Genomic DNA, 22,077 nt, shown 5'->3' on the forward strand with positions numbered 1-22,077 from the left:
GCAGCAGAACCAAGATGGGGATCCAGGTCTACTAGGTTATCTAATAGTATCTGAGACCATTTATAGCTTCAAGTCTACCCACGAATATTCATAAACTTGACATGTCTGCTGACTGAACCCTGGCATCACTACCCTTCTGGCTGGCCTAGGGGGTTTGATTCCCCACAGTAGTGCTCAAACTTTTATTTTCTACCACTTGGGGGCTGCAGACGCGTCATGCAGGTCTCCCTTTTCACTTTCCCCCTTCCCGCCCCCAGTGGCCGGCAGGGGGCGCCGTGACACCCTGGTTCCGTGGCCCCTCCCCCGGTCAACCGTCGATTGGGCCGGCGCGTGACGTCACTCCGTTTTAGCCAAACAAATGGGTTTCGGGGCGAGCGTTGGGCGCCGCCGCGCCGTGCTGGGTGCTCGGTCAGCCTCAGCGGTGGGGAGCGAGCCAGGCCTCCCGCCACCGCTGCCGCCGCCACCGCTGCATCGGGCTGGTGCAGCCCCGGTCCAGGCCGTGGCCGGGGCAGGAGCGCAGGTGAGTCCGGGCCGGGGTGGGGCGTGGCGCAAGGGCCGCGCGGCTGGGGTCCGGCGGCGGCCACCGTGGCCGCTCCCCGCCCCCTCCCGCCGCCTGCTTGCGCTCCCGGGGCGCCGGGCGGGCGGGGGTGGGGGTGGGGGTGGGGGCGGAGGCGCCGCCCGCGGGTCCGGGGCAGGGACCCGGCTGCCTGCGCCTCCTCTGGGGCTGCCCTCCCCGCGCGCACGGCCCGGGCTCTGAGCGCCCCCGCGGGCCACGGAGGGTCGGGCGGGTAGGGAGTAGGGTCCCTGGTCCCGGCTGAAGCCGAGGAGATCACAGGCCGTGAGCGGGCACCGGACCGGCGCTCCCACCTACGGGACCTCGGGCGGTGAGGAAGTCAGCCTTTGGACTTGGGTCGCCTCGCCCCTGTCGCGCTCGGCCACTCTGCCCTTCCCTGCCCCAGCGCAGGTGAGCTGGCGCTTGTCCTTAACCTTCCTTGGCGACGAGGCGGGACGGAGGCTCGGACGCTTCCCCAGCCTCTGGGCTGGCGCAAGCCGACTGCGGTTCGTCCCCAGTCCGCGATGAAGTCATAGAGCTGTGGGTCCGCGTGTCTGTGACGTCAGTAGATGGGTCCTGGGATGTCACCGCAGGCCCGGGCGGGGACCTGGGCTCGCGGAAGGGCCGGGGGGACCCGCAGGGGAGAAAAAGGAAGTTGTCTTCCACAAACGCCTGGAATCGCAGTGAATTTGAATCGAAAGTTGTTCGATATCAGCATTTTGCAATTTTAATGTAATAGTTGTCAATTTCTTTAACTTCTTGTCCAGCAAGCGTTGCGAGTACAGCTTAGTATAAGACATCTGATTTAGAAAAATTTAAGTCAAGGTAGGAGGTTTTTTGGAGGGTGTAATGTAAAAAGCCTTTTGGGAAGCTAAATTCATAGTTTGATGGTTTGCGATCAGAATTACTGAAAAAAAGAGAACCACTTCTAGTGCTGATAAATCAGTTTGCTTTACTTTTTTTTTTTTTTTTTTTTTAACTGGACATCTATCTGCTTGTTAGCATTTTTTGTTAGAAAATGACTAGGAGGAGGGAGAGTGGATCTTACATGATTTTTTTTTTTCTGTTGTAAGGGGAGGGAGGAGTTTGAATTAATCCAACATTTGTCTTAAATAATAATTACCTGAGGAATTAATTTATCCAGGTTGTCCCTATCCTACCCTGTGCTACCATGCTACCACCCCGTGCTACCATGGTTTAGAAGTCAGCAGCAAATCTTTTTCTTGCTTTCTTACTAAGACCCGGCTGTAACTTAATATAATAACATATTCCAGGACCGCTTGTCTGGATAGGTAACTAAAATTTTGTCTTTAGTGCTTTTAAATATGAAATTACAGAATTAAAAAAAAAATGATTTGTCAATGAATGCTGTTTTCTTCCAAAGCTTTCAAAAGAGATCTAAACTGGAAGAGAAGCTAGTCACTTGTCATAGTAACTGACCCTCTTCAGGTATTCCAGCATATCAGTACTTTTCATTTCCTCCTCTTTGTAGAATAATGTAAATGGAATCTAGTTCAAAAGGTAGATGGCTTAAAATTGAAGCATAGTTACAATTGGTGTCTTTAGCAGGAAGCTTGAGTAGAAGTCCTTAATCCTTCCTCACTGACCTTGACTTGTAATGGTAGGGTTTTTTTTTTTTTTTCTCTCTCTCTCTCAATACTTCCTGCTCCCCGTTTGTCTTTTAAAGGTGATTGATAACATATTGTCTCTCTGGGTTTTACATCAACATGCAGGTGGAAGTTATGCCCATTTTCAGGCAGGAAATAAAAGCAAAAATTTACCCCTGTTAGGTATTATTGGATTTGACTGGAAGTTCACAAAACAAGGCTTTTTTGTACATCTTATTTTGATCCTCACCACAACCTTGGGAATTTGACAGCATTTTGTGCACTACTGAAAGTTGTTTTTTTCTTCCTTCTTTTAAGAAATTAGGAATTTTATGCTGACAGTGTTGAGTGAAGTCTCTAAAGATACAATTCTGTGTACAAATTATTTTTTGTATATACAAACTTTGTATACAAAATTTTGTATAAAAGACACAAATTTGAGCCTTTGGATAACCAGAGACTTGAGAGGCACCTGAATTAGTATGAAACTGCTGATATTGAGAGTTAGTCAACCTTCTCTTGAAGATGAAAGAATCTTGGCAAGATACTATGTAATGCAACTGAAGGGGGTCCAAAATGGACACTTGCATGTGTTTTTCCCAAGTGGTAGCCATTCTGGGGCCGGCTACATGGCTCTGTGTAAGTTAGGTGTACTCGTTTGTTTGTTTGTTTGTTTTGAAACGGAGTCTCGCTCTGTCGCCCAGGCTGGAGTGCAGTGGCGCGATCTCGGCTCACTGCAACCTCTGCCTCCCGGGTTCTGGCGATTCTCCTGGCTCAGCCTCCCAAGTAGCTGGGACTATAGGCGCATGCCACCATTTCCAGCTAATTTTTGTATTTTGGTTTACTGTGTTGGCCAGGCTGGTTGTGAACTCCTGACCTCGTGATCCGCACACCTCAGCCTCCCAAAGTGCTGGGATTACAGGTGTGAGCCACTGTTCCCGGCCAGGTGTACTAGTATTAACGGGAAAGGATGAAAGTCAGACTAAACCAGAAAGACCTACAGCTGATAAGGAGACACCTGCTCTTTGGCAGTGCTTTTTTCCCCTCTGTTTTGCTTAGCAATTGCGAAGTTTTACTTTTTCCTCATGGAAAATGAGTTAATAGGTGAAGAATACATGTCGTAGGGCATACTGATGTGACTGAGGAACAATGACAGATATTTAAAAAGTCAGCTAGTGAGTGTTGTTGTGCAGTTATCTAACAAGCCATAACTCGTGTGAAACATTTTTACAGTCTGTTTCTATTTTTGGCAGGATATTTTTCACCCATGCTTTCCAGTTTTGGGTCTGGGAAGCAGCTTTTACTTCATATAGATGGTTTTATGGAAATTAATTTTGAGATTGGTTTATTATTTTAAGTCATTCACTTATGTAATTTGAAGGCACTAAATTAAACAGTCATTTGTTATGTGGCATCTTTCTGATGGATAAAAGCAAGTGTCAAGAATGAGAGTGCTGTATTGTAGAAATTCCTCAGGATATGTTTATTGGATCAATTTATTAACATTTAGGATTTAAATTCTTATAAAATTTTTACTTTATTTTTTAAACTTAATTGATGTTCAGCTAGCTTAATTTGACAGTTTTTATATTCCAGTAAATTTTAATCTTGTTTTAGTATTTGTTTGGGAGAGAACATACTTATCTTTAGAGACATCATTTAGTTTTATCTTCCAAAATTTGCAGCTGTTTAGAACCAGATACTTGAGGGAAGCTACTATGGTATGATGAATGCCTTCCTTGTTAGGTCATGTGTGACAAAGGCAAAATTCAGCAAGTGCATAATCTGCAGTCCTTTGGAGGCAACAAAAACAAAAAAGAGCAGATTAACTTGAAATGCATTTAGGTCATCTGGAAATTGAATTCCTGTCAGTTCTTATCTTTGCATAATTTATCTTCTCCCCTTTAGTTAATGCATATGGTATTTTGAAGCTGATGACATACTGTATTTTCCAGGAGAGCATTAATACAGTGTAGTTGTTTCTTAGTGTTGGTTAAAAGAACTTATCAACCTTTCATTCCAACCTCCATCTTCTAGTTAATGCTCCACAGAAGAGGCTCTCATTAGTCCCTTTAAAAATATTCAGCTTCAGAAACCTAACATGTACATTTCCTACCCTCTGTATAGTATAGTTGTAAATATGAAACTAAGTGCTATGTAAGTGTAGTTATTGCATTTTTAGGTATGAATTTCATTCATCCAGCAAACATTTTTTTGAGGATTTCTGTGCCGCGTACTCAGGATCTGTGACACAGGGATGAAATGTCCTTGCTGCAAGGACCCTTAAAACAAATTAACATTGCCTTGCTATGGTGGGTCTTGGGTGTGAGAGGCTAGTGTTGGGTCAAGAGGATAAACTATTGGCTGGGCGCGGTGCCTGACACCTGTAATCCCAGCACTTTGGGAGGCGGCGGCGGGCGGATCACGAGGTCAGGAGATCGAGAGCATCCTGGCTAACATGGTGAAACCCCATCTCTACTGAAAAAAAAAAATACAAAAAATTAGTCAGGCATGGTGGCGGGTGCCTGTAGTCCTAGCTACTTGGGAGGCTGAGGCAGGAGAATGGTGTGAACCTGGGAGTTGGAGCTTTCAGTGAGCCGAGATCGCGCCACTGCATTCCAGCCTGGGTGGCTGAGTGAGACTCTGTCTCAGGAGAAAAAAAAAAAGGATAAACTATTTATGTTATGCTAGATTGGCCAGAGGTGTTAGTTAAAGGTCAATTTAAGGAGGTATTATAAACTTAGTTAAAAAGAATAGGGAATAGCTTATTATAGCCCAAGACAAAGGATCTAGATACCACAGATTGAGATTGTGCTAGAATGAATGGAACTTAGTGAGTTCGGGCTTCCTTAGAGGCAAGAACAAGTGCTCAAGGCCAGAACTAGTCTGTATAGGCAATCTAAAATTAGAAGCAGAGAAAAGAGGCACAACCCGAATACCTGTTCTCCTTTCGCATTTACCTTCTTTTCCTTTAAAGTCAATCCTTTTCTTTAATTGATGAACTTGGGAAGTACGCAAGCCTCTCACAGCCTTCATTTCTAGTGTTTGCTTTCTTTCTGGAGGATTTTATAGTGAAACATTTCATTCATTACAGAAAAGTGGAAAGAACTGTTTGTACATTGCATACCTAAATACTTACCATCCCTATATCGTTAGTCATATTTTGCTATATTTGCTTTATTGCCTATCTATCGGTCTATCCATTCATCAATCCTTTTGTTTTTGTTGTATTTCAAAGTATACTTTACACCTAGACATTTCCCGATGCCTATTAATAAATTTGTTTACTTGTTTTTAGTCAAAACTTGTATATAGTAAAATGTACAAATCTTATACCATTCTGTTAGTTTGAACAAGTTCATACATCTGTGTAATCCATATATCCCTGTCAAAATATAGAACATTCCATCACCACAAAAAGTTCCTTCCGGCACCTTGTAGGTTAATTTCATTAGCTGTTTAATCTCCTGCAGTCTTATTTCTACAACTTTCTTCTGAAACTACTTGTTCAAATGATCTGCTTTGTTAGAAGTACATTAGGGTAGCATTGTGATTGGTGTTCAGAGTATAAAGAAATGAAGAATATAGCCCTTGCTCTCTCTGTGCTTCAATTTTTTGTTTTGTTTTGTTTTTTTGAGACAGTCTCGCTTCGTTGCCCAGGCTGAAGTACAGTGGTGCAGTCGTAGCTTACTGTAACATTGAGCTCCTGAGCTCAAGCCATCCTCCTTCCTCAGTCTCTTGAGTAGTTGGGTCTACCTACAGGTGTGTGCCACCATGCCTGGCTGCCTTTTTTTTTTTTTTTTTAAAAGAGACTAGATGTTGCCCAGTCTGGAGTGTAGTGGCTGTTCAGAGGCCTGATTATAGTGTACTGCAGCCTTAAACTTTTGGACTCAAACGATCCTCAGCCTTCTGAGTAACTGGCATGTACCATGGGCTTAGTTTGGGTTTTAATTAGGTATCTGAAGAGAGGTAAGTAAATGTTACATGAATTCAGAGGAGGAAAGTTTCTTAGGAGTGGGTCTTGCTAAGGTCTGAGTGTTGGTGTCCCTCCAAAATTTAAATGTTGGAACTTAATCTCCAGTGTGATAGTGTTAAGAGCTGGGGCCTTTAGGAGGTGATTAAGTCATGAGTGGGATTAATGCCCTTGTAAAAGAGGCTTGAGGAGCTCTTTGTCCCTTCCATCCTGTAAGGTGCCATCTCTGAGTAACAGGGCCTCACCAGACACTGAATCTGCCAGTGCACTCATCTTGGACTTCTCAGTCTCCAGAACTGTCAGCAATAAATTTCTGTTGTATAAAAGTTACACAACGTAAGGTATTTTATAGCAGCCTGACTGAACAAGGACAGGCCTTTATTTAAGGATCCAGAGAAGAATTTTTTATTTTTATTTTTTTAAAGACTGACTAGAAGCTTTTGTATAAAGGAACAGTAGCAGGCAGGGTGGTTGGGTCCAGGCTTTGGAAGGAGTTTGAGTATTATTTTGTACCCAGTGATAGTTTTTGAGGAAGGAAGTAATGTTTTTCACAGATCTTTCTGTTAAATCTTTATCCTGTTTGTCATCTTTGGTACTTAGTTGTATAGAAGACTTCGTGTTTTGAGTTCTCTCTTCTCTTAGTTCTTTGCTTATCTCTAATTTCTCAGCTTTTCTGACGATTCTTTCTCTTCCAGATCCAGACTATCTAATGCTCTGTTCTTGAACCTTTATTCCTTCTTATAATCCAGCCCTTACCTTTTGGGTAATTATAACTTCTCAGTTATTCTATCCAAGTCATGCCTACATTTTTATTCATAAACTGTTAACTCTTGTTGGGTTTTTGACTACTAAGAAGATGCTTCTTTTGTATATCCCTTTTTACTTTGGCTTATTCAGGATCATGTAGCAAGAGCATTTGCTTTAAGTAGTTGTAGCAAACAGGATTTATTGAGAGAAAGAGATTGTAAACTTTGAGTGGGCTGCATGAACAGATTAGTCTGAACTTCTAGAAACAAACCCCTGAATGACACTGCAGAGCTTGCCTGCCAAGGGGGCTACTGCCACCACACCACTGAGAACCATGTTGTTGAATCAGAAAGCTGCCATCAGAACTTTAACTTCCTTGGGTAGGACTGTACTTTCTGTTCTCTGTATCTTATGCGGTATGTCTGCTCGCCCATACTTAGGTCGTATGTGAAACCTTAGCATTGCCTATATATAAAACAGGAAGTGCATGTGAGAGCTTGATTGGAGTATTGAGTCTGAAGTACATTCAGTTTGTGAGGAACTGAACTCATTTTCCCCAGATTCCCTCATTGTGACAAAGTTAAGCCTTTTCTAAGTTTTCTTTTTCAGTCCAAAGGCATGGGTATTGTTCTAGTTTTCGGAGGTAGAAACTATTGAAAACTGTATCATTTAGATTTTTTATTGCTGATATAACAGAAAACCAACTCAAATTCACTGGCTCACAATATTAAAAATTCCAAAGGTGAAGCTTGATTCGGTTATACTTGTGATCAGACTTCATCTTTCTCTTCCTTTTATTTAATGAGCTCAGCTTCCGTGGTTTTGTCCCTTTGTGTTCACGTTTGTTGCAGCTCAAGCACTACATCCTCATGCTGTCAAGTCCAGAGGAAAATATATAGGACTACTGTACAAAGAAAACTAGTTACATTAAAATATAGTTATAAAAGTATTTTAAAAAATTGTTGGTAATATCTGTTTCTTTTTTTGAGACAGGTTCTTGATCTGTTGCCTAAGCTGGAGTACAGTGGTGCTAACACGGCTCACTGCAGCCTCAACCTTGTAGGCTCAAGTAATCTTCTCAGCCTTCTAAGTAGCTGGGACCACGGGTGCACACCACAACACCCAGCTAACTTTTAAGTTTTTTATAGAGATGAGGTCTCGCCATGTTGCCCAGGCTGGTCTCAAGTTCTTGGGCTCAAGCCATCCTCCTGCCTTGGCCTCCCAAAATGCCAGGATTATAGGCATGAGCCACCATGTTCACACTGTTTCTTTATAAAAAGATTCAGTGAAGGCCAGGCATGGTGGCTCACGCCTGTAATCCCAGCACTTTAGGAGGCCGAGGCGGGTGGATCATGAGGTCAGGAGACCAGTGTGGCCAAGGTGGTGAAACCTCATCTACTAAAAATACAAAAATTAGCTGGGCATGGTGGTGAGCGCCTGTAATCCCAGCTACTTGGGAGTCTGAGGCAGAGAATTGCTTGAACCCGGGAGATGGAGGTTGCAGTGAGCCGAGGTCGTGCCATTGCACTCCAGCCTGGGTGACCATCAAAAAAAAAAACAAAACAAAACATATATATGTGTGTATATATAAAAATATATATAAATATATGTATATTTGTATATACATATATATATATATATAATATGTATATATTTAGTGGGGTCTAATAATTTCCAAGTGGTGATGAGTATTATCACTATTTGGAGGTATCTGCAACCAAAGATCATGTGATAGGAAAATAAATATCTGTGATTTCTACTGGTGACAAAATGAACAGATATTGCTAATATAATACTATTGTGGTGTGTTGGCTGAATTCACAGTAAAAGGAAATGCTAAATTTCAGTTGGAGGTTAAAGATGTAGTTTGTTTTTCTCATCTGAGTTTAAAGACACCCTGAATTCTGTATATAAACCCTTGGAGTGTCTGTGAGCCTCAGCTTAAGAACCACTGCTAGAAGAGAGTTTCTCTTTCTGGAAGCTCAAGAAATGTATTCTTGTGTCTCATTGACTTTGGGTTATGTTGTGATTTCTGAATCAATGATTAAAGCAAGAGAAATAGGTTTTGCTAATTAGTTGAGCGAGCCTGGGCCTACCTCTGGAGCTGGGGGTCATTCCCTCCTAAGTAGCATCATGGGAGAGGAAGTGGATTTCCAAGGGAAAATCGAGAAGCAGTGGATGGCAGGATCTGGAAGATTTGCTAAGTGCCCCTCCCCTTCAAAAAAAATAAAGAGCCAGTAAATACTGAGTAGCAAATAGCATTATGTCCATCCTCTCCCTTTACTTCCATGGTCAACCAGTCATTAAGTTTTAGTGAAACTTTCATTTGCGTTTGCCTTTTTTTGTTTAGTCTCTTTGATAATATCTGAAACCTCCAGTGTGGTAGTGTGTGGATTAGTCCATTGGATTGTGGAAAGAAAAATATTGAAACTTCTGTTTGTTCTTCTCATCCTACTAGTATTTATGTGCATTTTATATGTATGTAAAATATATTAGTACATGATATATATACATGTACTACTGTATATATATCATGTACAGTGGTATGTAGATATATACACACACACAGTGGTACATATGTATATATCATGTATATATATATATCATGTACAGTGATACATGTATATATATCACATTTCATATTTGTGGGTACATGTTAAAAATGTTTTAAAAAATGGAGATGGGAGAATTAGAAAAGTTGAGATAACTATGTAGAGCAGTGCTGTTGAGTAGAAATAGCCCTCTATCTGTGAGTTTAGCATCCATGGATCCAAACAACCTCAGATGGAAAATACTTGAGGAAAAGAAATTATATCTGTATTGAACGTGTACAGATATTTTTTCTTGTCATGGCAGTACAGCGTAACTCTTTACCTAGCATTTACATTGTATTAGGTATTTTAAGTAATCTAGAGTTTATTTAAAGTATGCGGTAGAATGTGCATAGGTTATATGCAAATACTACACTATTTTATATCAGGAACTTGAGCATCCACGGAGTTTGGTGTCCATGGGAGGTCCTGGAACCAATCCCGCATGGATACTGAGGGATGAGTATAATATGAACCTTGTATGTTGTAATTTAACATTTTCTAGTTAGCCACATTAAAAAAGAAAAAAAGAAACAGATGAAAAATATTTTAAAAATATGTTAACCCAATATATCCAAAACATGATTTCACATTGTAATCAATATAAAAATTACTGAAATAGTTTAGTCTTTTTTTTCATATAACATCTTTGAAATCTGGTGTGCATTTTACACTTAAAGCATATCCCTCTGGGCATGATAGCCCATGCCTGTAGTCCTAGCTGCTTGGGAGGCTGAGGCAGGAGAATCTTTGAACACAGGAGTTTGAGGTGATGGTGAGCAATGGTTTTGCCACTGAACTGCAGCCTGGATGACAGAGCGAGACCCACCTCCTTAAAAAAAAAAACAAAAAAACACATCTCAGTTCAGACTACTACTATTTCAGCTGCCAAAGGCAACATGTGGCTAGTGGCTGCTGTATTGGATAGCACAGATCTAGACCAATGATCATTGTGAATTTAGATTTCTGTAATTGTGTCTGTGATGGTTTTTTATAGTTCTATGTTTGCCCCCCTTCAGTCTTATACACAGTTGGCAGGTTAGTTGGACAAAAATTCCAGTGGGATGATGATATTACTCTCCAAATGAAAACCTGCCTAGGTTTAGACATCATAAGATAGGCCCACCCTTCCTCTCCATTTTCTGGGACTCCCTGCCATAAACCTGGTATTCAGGCAGTTTCCTCAGCCTTGCTTTCTCCTTTCATTTCTCCAAATATAACATCTGTTTTGGGAAGTCTGTTCCCGTAAAACCTTGTTGGACTCACCAATCCCTCTGTAACATCCTTACCATTTCCCACATTCCTATGGTGTGTGTATTGAGTACTTAGCCACTCAGCATGTTGGCATTTCATTGTATGCTGTTGCCTGTTGCTCTTTGTTTCACACGCAATGAGCCTTATCTCCCCTAATAAATTCTAAGCTTCATATATTATCCCTGAATTATAGGCACATATCGAAGACTTGGCTTTTCCTTATCTTTAGAAAGGACATAGCTGGGCTATGTAAATTTGTAGCTTTATGTTTTTTTGAAATTAATTGTTTACTCCAAAAAGTTTCATTTTTAAATTTAACTTTTTTTGAATTTAAATTTTTATTTTATTTTATTTATTTTAGTTGAGTTGAGTTGAGTTTAGTTTAGTTTAGTTTAGTTTAGGTTTTTGAAACAGAGTCTTATTCTGTTACCAGGCCAGAGTGCAGTGGTTCGATCTCGGCTCACTGCAGTCTCTGCCTCCTGGGTTCAAGAGATTCCACTGGCTCAGCCTCCCGAGTAGCTGGGACTACAGGCGTGTGCCACCATGCCCGGCTAATTTTTTGTACTTTAATAGAGAGAGGGTTTCTCCATGTTGGCCAGGATGGTCTTGATCTCCTCGGCCTCCCAAAGTGCTGGGATTACAGGCGTGAGCCACTGCACCTGGCCAAATTTAGCTTTTTGACTGTGTACTTTCAACAGTTTCACAATGATTTTCTGCTTCTTGATAAGGAAGGCACCCTTGATCCTGTCATGGACTCATTTAGCACACATCGGACCACGATAGGCCCTGCTGACATGTTTTTTTCCTTGTAGACAACCTTATAAGAACTTTAAATCTCAGAGCACAAACGCTTCGAAGTCTGGCTGGGCACATGCCATATGCCGATTTTGTGTCTTTCTCAACCTTCTTGGTGGGTAGACAGTTCTATTGCCAGGGCCTTGGGTCGCCCTATTTCTGTTGAAGGCTGTATTGTAGGAAAGCTGATGATTGTATGTCATACACTGGACCATGTCTCTAGACAATGAGTGACTCTAGACAATGTCCCCGGAAAAAAAAGCAGTTGCTGTGTTTTGTACTCTGCTTGTTTACTTAGACGCTTTTTAGCAGATTCATTTGTAGGAGTTGGTGTTCATTTGCTTTATGACAATTAAAAAGATTTTGTTTATAGAATAGTTTATTTGAAACTGTAGAATCATTCTTGGAACTACAGAATAGGGAATTATTGATTAGCTGGAGTTTCTGAAGATGAAATTTGAGTTTCATACGGTAGTCTCCGAGGACACTTTTTCTTTATTGTCCAGAAACCAGAGGCAAACTTGCTTCCAAAGTAGGGCAAGAGGTTTTATTTCAAGTTCAGTCATCAGGATTATTCTCTGGAGGTTGTCAGTACTTTTTACAAACTCCAGTCACTTTAACCCTAGGGAATAGGTTTCTCTTGTTCAGACTGTCTTCTTTCTTGGATGAAGAGCTCTACCATCATCACTATATTTTAGCTCATTTGTGGAACAAAGGACTATCGAAATATTTCCTGAAAATAAGTCCAGAGAGGGCCTTAGAGCTTTATGCTTTAAGGAATCGTCTTTCATTTAACATTTTCTTTGCTGTATTTTGCTTAACATAGGCTGTGATTAGATTGATAAAAAGCTAAAAAAATACACCAACATTTTTAACTTGTGGAATTTCACAGCCGATTTATTACAGCATATTTTATATGCCAGGTATTAAGCACATTAGTTAATTTCTGTCACTTTTTCTTTTAGCATAATTTTACAGATATATTATTTATATTCTTTGGCAAATAGTCTTTAAGAATTTATTTATTTATTTATTTATTTATTTATTTATTTTTGAGGCAGAGTCTCGCTCTGTCGCCCAGGTTGGAGTGCAGTGGTGCGATCTTGGCTCACTATAACCTCTACCCCCTGGGTTCAAGCGATTCTCCTGCCTCGGTCTCTTGAGTAGCTGGGATTACAGGCGCCTGCCACCACGCCTGACTAATGTATTTTTAGTAGAGATGGGGTTTCACCATGTTGGTTAGGCTGGTCTTGAATTCCTAACCTCGTGATCTGCCTGCCTTGGCCTCCCAAAGTGCTGGGATTACAGGTGCGTGAGCCACTGCGCCCGGCGAAGAATTTGTTCTTTTTATTTAACACTTTGTGTTTTCCCCCCTTTAGGTAAATATAATAAAATTGGTTATTAAAGTCCAAAAAAATTAACTTTACTAGAGAGTTCACATTTTTGTTTTATTAGCTGGTAGGAAGTTACAACTTTTCCTAAAATTAAAATGTAACTTTACATTCTAAGTGTGTGTGGTTTTTTTTTTTAGAGATAGGGTCTCATTCTTTTGCCCAGACTGGAGTGCAGTGGCACAGTCATAGCTTACTGCAGCCTCAGACTCCTGGGCTCAAGCAGTCCTCTTGCTTTAGCCTCTCGAGTAGCTAGGACTTACAAGCGTGCACCACCATGCCTAGTGCTAATTGCATATATTTTTAAGACTGTAGGGTATACAATTTTTTTACACTTAAAAATTACAGTATATGGGTTGGGCGTGGTGGCTCACGCTTGCAATCCCAGCACTTTGGGAGGTCGACAGGGGTAGATCACCTGAGGTCAGGAGTTTGAGACCAGCCTGACCAACATGGTGAAACCCCGTCTCTACTAAAAATACAAAATTAGCCGGGTGTGGTGGTGCATGCCGGTAATCCCAGCTACTCGGGATGCTAAGGCAGGAGAATCTCTTGAACTCGGGGTGGAGGTTGCAGTGAGCTGAGATTGTGCCATTGCACTCCAGCCTGGGCAACAAGAGTGAAACTCCATCTCAAAAAAAAAAAAAAAAGCAAATGATTTATTTTCTTCTCTTTTTATTTGATTCAGGGACCTAGCCTCTGGATTTCGAGTGGTTGTGGTTACCTAAAATGTTGTTTATGTTACTTTTTGTTTGTTTGTTTGAGACAGGTTCTCTGTCACCCAGGCTAGAGTGTAGTGGTGCATTCTCAGCTCACTGCACTTCAACCACCCAGGCTCAAGCAGTCTTTCCACCTCATCCTCCTGAGTAGCTGGGACTACAGGCATGTGCCACCATGTCCAGCTAATTTTTGTATCTTTTGTAGAGATAGGGTTTCACGCCGTTGCCCAGACTGGTCTTGAACTCCTGGGCTCAAGTGATCCTCCCGTCTCAGCCTCCCAAAGTGCTGAGATTACGGGCTTGAGCACCATATCTGGCCTCACCTTGGTTCTTATTGCAGTTGTCTTGTTTTATTTTGTTAATCTTTACCATGTTTACCTTGCTTTTAATGGTCCTATTTCAAAATGCAGAGAACATTCTTTCTGGCCAAATGAGGTTAAAAAAAAAAAAATTGCAAAGATGAGAGTTGTAAAGCTTCTTTTAAGAATTGTTCCGGCTGGGTGCAGTGGCTCACACCTGTAATCCCAGCACTTTGGGAGGTCAAGGTGGGCGGATCATGTGAGTTTGGGAGTTTGAGACCAGCCTGACCAACATGGAGAAACCCCGACTCTACTAAAAATACAAAATTAGCCAGGCGTGGTGGCGCATGCCTGGAATCCCAGCTACTTGGGCTGATTCAGGAGAATTGCTTGAACCCAGGAGGCAGAGGTTGCGGTGAGCTGTGATTGTGCCATTGCACGCCACCCTGGGCAACAAGAGTGAAACTCCATCTCAAAAGAAAAAAAAATAATTGTTCCTTCTCCCAGGAGTTTAGGTACAGCAGGTTACCTAAGGAGGGGTGAAGGGAGGTCTCTAGGTAGGAAACGGAGCGGGTCAAAACTCCCATGCTGATCAGTAGTGGGATTGTGCCTGTGAATAACCACTGCTGTCCAGCATTGGCAACATAGTGAGACCTTATCTCTTAAAAAAAAAAAAAAATTCCTTTATGAACATTTCATGGGATTTATGCCATCCCCTTTTAAGGGACATAACAAGAAGGAGTACATGCCTCTTTAAAAGATAACAGTTTTAGCAATTAAAATCTTCCTGCCAGCTCATTTGTTGGTCTACTTAAACATTCCAGTTTTATTTCATTAAAGGTCTTTTCAGGTGTTTCAAGTTTTCCTTTAAGCGAACACTTGTTGAACTGAACACTTGTTCATGTTTCTCATGTTTAATGGCTGTGATTTAAATACATGTTGGTGTTACCGAAGTCATAATCCAGTGAGAATTCCTGTTAAAAGTGTTAAGATTTTGGACTCTTGCATAAGTTCAGTCTTGCATAAGTCAGATGTTCAGTCAAAATTGGTTAGAATTGAATTTGAGTAACGCCTGTGCTTGTATTTATATTGCTTATTTAGTATTCATGGATAATACTGTATGAAAATTTGATTAGTTCATTTTTTTCCCTTCCAAATCGATAACTTAGAAAATTAATCTCTACCTCTTTCCCTTCCCAATTTGTAAAAAATGAGTGTAATTTCCCATCTTTCTACTTTTAAAGGATGTTAGACTTCTTGGTTTGTTAAAGTAACAGTGATATTCTTGAAGATTCAACGTGAATTCAATTTAGTGTTCTTGGCAGACACAAACTTAGTTTTTTTCCCTTTGGAAGAAAACCGTATCAAGCCTTCATTAATGAACCTCGGTGTAATTTTTGGCCTTCTTCAAGACATTTGTCATTTGCATTGTATGGCTGTAGTGTAGATATCTTGAAATAATGCTTAATTTTATTTCCTTTCGCGTTGTATTTGTTTTTAAACTCTTGTTCAGTTTACTTACCAAATATTAATAGTGTGCCTACTTTGAGTCTTCTACATTTGAATATTCCTTTAGTCTATGTTGCTGAAATTCTGCTTTATAGAATAATACACATAACTGTATTGGAAAGTGTAGTCTTTGCCGTCAGGAGCATTTACTCTGATAGGGTTAATGATTGTAAGCCCCTCATGAAATTTCCACACTAGTTACTAAGGATTTTTAAAGGATAAGTGATTTTGTTTGTTCCAACCCTGTTCAAAACAATTTGATGTTTGTACTACATGTTGAATATCTCTTATCTTACATGCTTGGGACCAGAAGTGGTTTGGATTTTGGATTTTTTTTTTGGAATTTGGAATATTCACATATACACAATGAGATATCTTGGAGATGGGAACCATGTTGAAACAATTCATTTATGTTTCATTTACCTTTTTTTTTTTTTTTTTTTTGAGATAGTGTCTCGCTCTGTCGCCCAGGCTGAAGTGCAGTGGCTTGATCTTGGCTCACTGCAACCTCCGCCTCCGGGGTTCAAGCGGTTCTCCTGTCTCAGCCTCCCAAGTAGCTGAGATTACAGGTGTGTCATCACACCTGGCTAGTTTTTGTATTTTTAGTAGAGATGGGGTTTCACCATGTTGGCCAGGCTGGTCTCGAACTCCTGACCTCAGGTGATCCACCTCTTTCCCAAAGTCCTGGGCTTACAGGCATGAGCCACTGTACCCAGCATCATTTACATCTTATACACATAGCCTGAAGGTAGTTTTATACAACATTTTAAATAATTTTGTTCAGGAAACAAAGTTTGTGTACATTGAACTTTTAGCAAAGGTGTCACAATCTTAGTCACTTATGTGCGTAGTCTGTAGTTATTTGGCATCACCATCACACTCAACTGAATTTATATGCTACTGATAAGCAGTCATTTTCTTTTACTTATTCACATGTAAGTATAAGAAAAAAGTAAAAAATAACAGTAAAAAGTATGACATACCATTAATATAGTGGAATAATAATGTGTTCAGGGTAAGCACAATAGCATCACCAGAATATCTGTAGCTGCTGTTAAGCAACAGCATCAGCAAATAAGGTTAGGCTTTCAGTCTCCACCTATGATGTTATTTTTTGATTAAAAGGTTTCTGGACATTTTTTGTTTGTTTGTTTGTTTTATTAAGGCCGGAAGAAACATCAGAATCAATTGAGGGACCAGGAAATGGGGCCTCTAGGGAAGACAAGGCATTCTGCTAGATGGCTTTTAAAAATATTTCCTCCGGAGTCACTTGTCTCATTAACAACAGTTTTTGTCTTACAAGTCTCTCTTTGATTTTATAAACCAGCATGATTTGTTTTGTTATGAATGCATGCTGCTCTAGTTCTCTAATAAGCCCATCATGCTTTTGCATCATGTCGGCAATAAGCACTTTTTTTGCTGTGTTAACATTGTCATCTTCATTGTTGTGTGCCTGTGTTTTGACTGTGACCTGTCACATGAGGTTGGGTGTGGAATTTTCCACTTGTGGCATCATGTTGGAGCTCAAAAAGTTTGGATTTTGAACCAGTTTGGATTTCAGATTTTTGGATTAGGGATTCTCAACCTGTACTATCAGCCAGGAGGTATAAATGATGTCTCCTTTGTGGGTTTAAATATAATTTATTGCTTAAGAAGTTACTTGTAATTGGTATGGATCAATAATTTATGCTTCATGACCTCTACCTTATGATGTGGTTAGTCATCTTTTGGCATTGGTGTGAGAAACAAGGTTTTCCAAAAGGAAAATCAAAATATTTTTTGGTGGAAATTTCTAAAGTAAAGGATTTTTTTTTTAATTTTGTGCATTTAAATTATAATCATTACATAGAAATAAGTACAAAAAAATGGAATATAAAATTACATACACTAATCATAGCTGGGGAAAAAAATAGTCCAAGACTTGGGCTACTGCAAAATTAAATGGTTTAATTAAGAGTAGTTAGATTTTGAATAACTCTTGTTATTTATGCCATGAAAAAGGCAAGAATTTATATTCACATATTTTAAAATAGTGTTGAAAAGAAAACCATGTATGGCCTGTTTGATACATTTCTCAGAAATCCTCATTTTATTTCAATCTGATTCATAGACTTTCAAATGATCCTACTTGTAACGGTTGAGAAACTGTATTCCTCTAGCAAGAAAGAACCTTTTGTAATGATTTCTTCAGTTAATCAGAGAAAAGGCTTGTTGGACGATTTGATTTAGCTAGCTGCTTTGTTTGTTTTACCCTAAGAGCAAATGATGAGAAATTAAAAAAATATATAGGGCTGGGCATGGTGGCTCACGCCTGTAATCCCAGCACTTTGGGAGGCTGAGGCGGGCGCATCACTTGAGGTCAGGAGTTTGAGACCAGCTTGGCCAACGTGGTGAAACTCCATCTCTACTAAAAATACAAAAATTAGCCAGACATGGTGGCGCATGCCTATAATCCCAGCTACTCGAGAGGCTGAGGCAGGAGAATCGCTTGAACCTGGGAGGTGAAGGTTGCAGTGAACTGAGCTCGAGCCACTGCACTCCAGCCTGGGCCACAGAGCGAGACTCTGTCTCAAAAAACAAAACAGAAAAAGGATATATAATATATATTTCAAGCAGCAAAATGACCCCAAAGCTTCTCTTTTTGGTTAAAATGTTTTCTTGCCCTTTTCTCTCAAACGATTCAGAGTTCTTGCCCTCTCTTTCCCCCCCCACCAACATTTTTAAATTTTGTTACTTTTGTATCTAGTTTTCTTGGGTAATTACTTTAGTGTGAAAGTATTTCAAAACCAAAATCTAATACAGACCTTCAAATCGTTGAAATCTCCATATATCAAAATTTCAAGAAAGTTTATATTTTAGTAGGATGGAAGAACATTTACTTTTTGAATAATATGTTCTCGTGATTCAAACACAAAAGGTGCAAAAAATGATGAGTTTTCTTCCTTCCCGTCTCTTGGGCACACTTTACCCCTCTCTGGAAGCAACCAATGTTACCAGTTTCTTATCTGTTCTTCCAGTATACGATTCTTTCTTTCGACGTATGTACATGTGTATGTATATATGACAGAAAGAAAGAGGTCTCACTCTGTGCCCCAGGCTAGAGTGCAGTGGCATAATCACAGCTCAGTGTAGTCACAACATCCTGGGCTCAAGAAATCCTCCCACCTCCGCCTCTCAAGTAGTTGGGAATACAGGCGTGCACCACTATGTCCAGCTAGTTTTTTTTTTTTTTTTTGTAGAGACAGAATTTCACTTTGTTGCCCAGGTTGGTCTTGAACTCCTGGACTCAAGGATTATTCTGCCTTGGACTCCCAAAGTGCTGGGATTACAGGAGTGAGTCCCCAGGCCCAGCCACTGTCTACCTTTTTAAAATAAACAAGTTTGGTGGCATACTCTATATACTCTTAGCTTGGTTTTTTTCACCTAACAGTAGTTTTAAAATTCTTTACATATTGGTATATGAAGAGTGTATTTGTGATAGAAAACTTAACAGCGACTCAAACAACAAAGTGTTTTTCTCTTGAAAGTTCAGGTAGGTGATTTAGGGCTCATCTGGCACTCATGGTGTGCTCTTTTTGTCTTACTCTCGTTTTTTTAAATTGAGGCATAATTTGGCCAGACACGGTGGCTCATGCCTGTAATCCCAGCACTTTGGGAGGTGGAGGCGGGCAGATCACCGGAGGTCAGGAGTTTGAGACCAGCCTGGCCAACATGGTGAAACCCCCTCTCTACTAAAAAATACAAAATTAACTGGGTGTGGTAGCAGGCACCTTAATCCCAGCTACTTGGGAGGCAGAGGCAGGAGAATCGTTTGAACCCGGGAGGCAGAGGTTGCAGTGAGCCGAGATTGAGCCATTGCACTCAAGCCTGGGGAACGAGAGTGAGACTGCTTTCAAAAAAAATAAAACAAACAAACCAAAAAAAAATAAATAAATAAATAAAATAAATGGAGGCATAATGGATACAGTAACATGCACAGATACTAAGTGCATGGTTCAGTGAGGTCATCACCCCCTACCATCACTTTTCTGATTGGCCTTTTTCTATACTAATACTGCTCTGTATATGCTGCCTGTGTCCTCATTGACTTAGCAAGATCTCCAGCTATTGCAGCCCATTCTGAGCAGCAGGATGCATGAAAGGGCAGAGGTTCTGTGTTACCCTTTTAAAGGAAGGTTTGTAGAAGTTGTCACTTCATAGCAGTTTGAATTATGTTTCATTAGTTAGAACGTAGTGTCATAGCCACATCTGAATGCAAAGGAGGTTGAGAAATGCAGTCTTTATTATCTTTTTTTTCCCATTATAAACAATGCTGCAATGAATAACCTTGTTCAGATTTATTTTTATTTATTTATTTATTTTGAGACAGAATCTCTGTTGCCCAGGTTGGAGTGCATCTGTTGCCCAGGCTGGAGTACAGTGGCACTATCTCAGCTCACTGCAACCTCCACCTCCGGAGTTCATGATTCTCCTGCCTCTGCCTCCTGAGTAGCTGGGATTACAGGTACCTGCCACCACGCCCGGCTAGTTTTTTTTGTATCTTTAGTAGAGACAGGAGGTTTCACCATGTTGGCCATGCTGGTCTTGAACTCCTGACCTTAAGTGATCCTTCTCCCTTGGCCTCCCAAAGTGCTATGATTATAGGCATGAGCCACCATACCTGGCCTCAGATGGTGTTTTGTGGGATAAATTTTTAGAAGGGGAACTACTGGATCAAAGAGTATTTGCAGTTGGACAATACACTTATTTTCTCATATCCTTGCTGACACAATTTTTGTATTTGCTAATTTCACAGGTAAAAAAGTGACAGAGGGTAGCTCTAATTTGCCTGATAGGACATGTAGGTAGAAAAAACACTTCTACCCTTACATACTGATGATACCTAGAAAGCATGGATTGCACAGCTAGTTAATGTAATGCTAGTTGGGTGAAGCATATGCAGCGTGTTTTCATTTTATGTAGGCCAATTGTAACAGAAGACTGATGGTTAAAGGTAGATGAGAAACCCTTCTACTCATAAACATGTCACAGTAAACTGACAGGAAAATGGGAATAATGTATTTTTTAGGAGTTTTTTAATTAAAAAGTAAATTAGGGCTGGGCATAGTGGCTCATGCCTCCTCACTTCAGGAGGCGAGGTGGGGAGGATTGCTTGAGGCCAAGAATTGGATATCAGCCTGGACAACATAGCAAGAACCCATCTCTAATAAAAACCCCAACAAATTAGGTGTAGTGACATGCACCTGTAATCCCAGTGCTTTGGGAGGCCAAGGCAGGAGAATTGCTTGGGCCCAGAAGTTTGAGATCACCCTAGGCAACATAGGGAGACCCCATCTTTAGAAAAAATATTAGCTGGGCATAGTGGTGTGCACCTGTATTCCCAGCTGTATGGGGGTGGCTGAGATGGGAGGATCGCTTGAGCACAGGAGTTGAAGGTTACAGTGTGCTGTCATTGCACCACCGCTCTCCAGCCTGCATAACAAAGTAATACCTCATTTCTTTAAAAAAGAAAAAAAAAATCAATTCATGTGTAAGGTTAATTTAGCATTAATTTTCTTTGGTCCTGTTTTCTATCACATACATTTCTTAACATTCAGAAACATATTTTTAACTGATCTTAAAGCACCCTTTAACCTAATGGTGAAAAAGAGAGTAATATATATTTTTGGTTCTTTTCATGTAATATTTTTTATTGTGTTTTCTTTTTATTCTCCGATTGCTAAATGGGTTCAGATACATTGCATAATATGTATTCTGCTTAAACTGTAATTTTTAAAACTAGAATGTTAGGTGTCCTTAATTATATTTTCAACTCTATGAGCTTTTGGGTGGGACTTAAGGAAAAACTTCATAGTAATTTTCTGTGCCACTGGGTAGTATTATAAGCTGTATTTACTTTTTTTTTTTTTTTTTTTTTGAGACAGCGTCTTGCTCTGTCATTCAGGCTGGAGTGTGGTGGTGCCAACATGGCTCATTACAGCCTCCATCTCCTAGGCTCAAGTGATCCTTACACCTCAGCCTCCAGAGTATCTGGGACTACAGGCGTACGCCACCATGCCTGGCTAATTTTTGTATTTTTCTTGGTAGAGATGTGGGTTTGCCATTTTGCACAGGCTGGTCTTGAACTGTTGGGACTCAAGACCCTTCTGCCTCCCAAAGTGTTGGTGTTACAGGCGTGAGCCACTGTGCTTGGCCCGTACTTACTTTTAAAGTAGGAAATGGGAACATTAAAAGAAAGGATATATGTGCATGTTTTCCCCATACCACCTGATGAAGTCTTAGATAGCAGAGACCTCTTAGTTAGCTACCATGGGTACTATGGCATAGTAGATTAGACTCCCAATAGCAATGTTTTGGCTCTTCTGCTCTTCTGGGTGAGAGGGAGGGTAGATGTTAGTACTTTTAAAATGTCAGTTTTTTTTGTTTTTTTTTTTTTTTTGAGACGGAGTACTTTTAAAATGTCAGTTCTTTTTTTTTTTTTTTTTTTTTTTTTTTTTTGAGACGGAGTCTCGCTGTGTCTCCCAGACTGGAGTGTAGTGGCGCAATCTCGGCTCACTGCAAGCTCCACCTCCCGGGTTCATGCCATTCTCATTCCTTAGCCTCCCGAGTAGCTGGGACTACAGGCGCCCGCCACCACCC

General features: G+C 40.6%; 1 protein-coding gene across 2 annotated transcripts in view; it reads left to right on the forward strand.

The window, feature by feature from the left end:
• The first annotated feature begins 358 nt into the window (after positions 1-358).
• The window catches only part of FBXO34 (F-box protein 34), a 79,973-nt gene continuing 58,254 nt past the window's right edge, over positions 359-22,077 (forward strand). The window contains exon 1 of one of the 2 annotated variants that reach the window (XM_007986751.3): positions 359-520. The gene's annotated coding sequence lies outside the window, so the exon portion shown is untranslated. Of the gene's footprint in view, positions 521-728; positions 965-22,077 lie in introns of those variants that run through there. The other variant, XM_007986752.3, reaches the window with a different exon arrangement.

Source organism: Chlorocebus sabaeus, chromosome 24 (genome assembly GCF_047675955.1).
Source record: "Chlorocebus sabaeus isolate Y175 chromosome 24, mChlSab1.0.hap1, whole genome shotgun sequence".
Classification (NCBI taxonomy): Eukaryota; Metazoa; Chordata; class Mammalia; order Primates; family Cercopithecidae; genus Chlorocebus; species Chlorocebus sabaeus.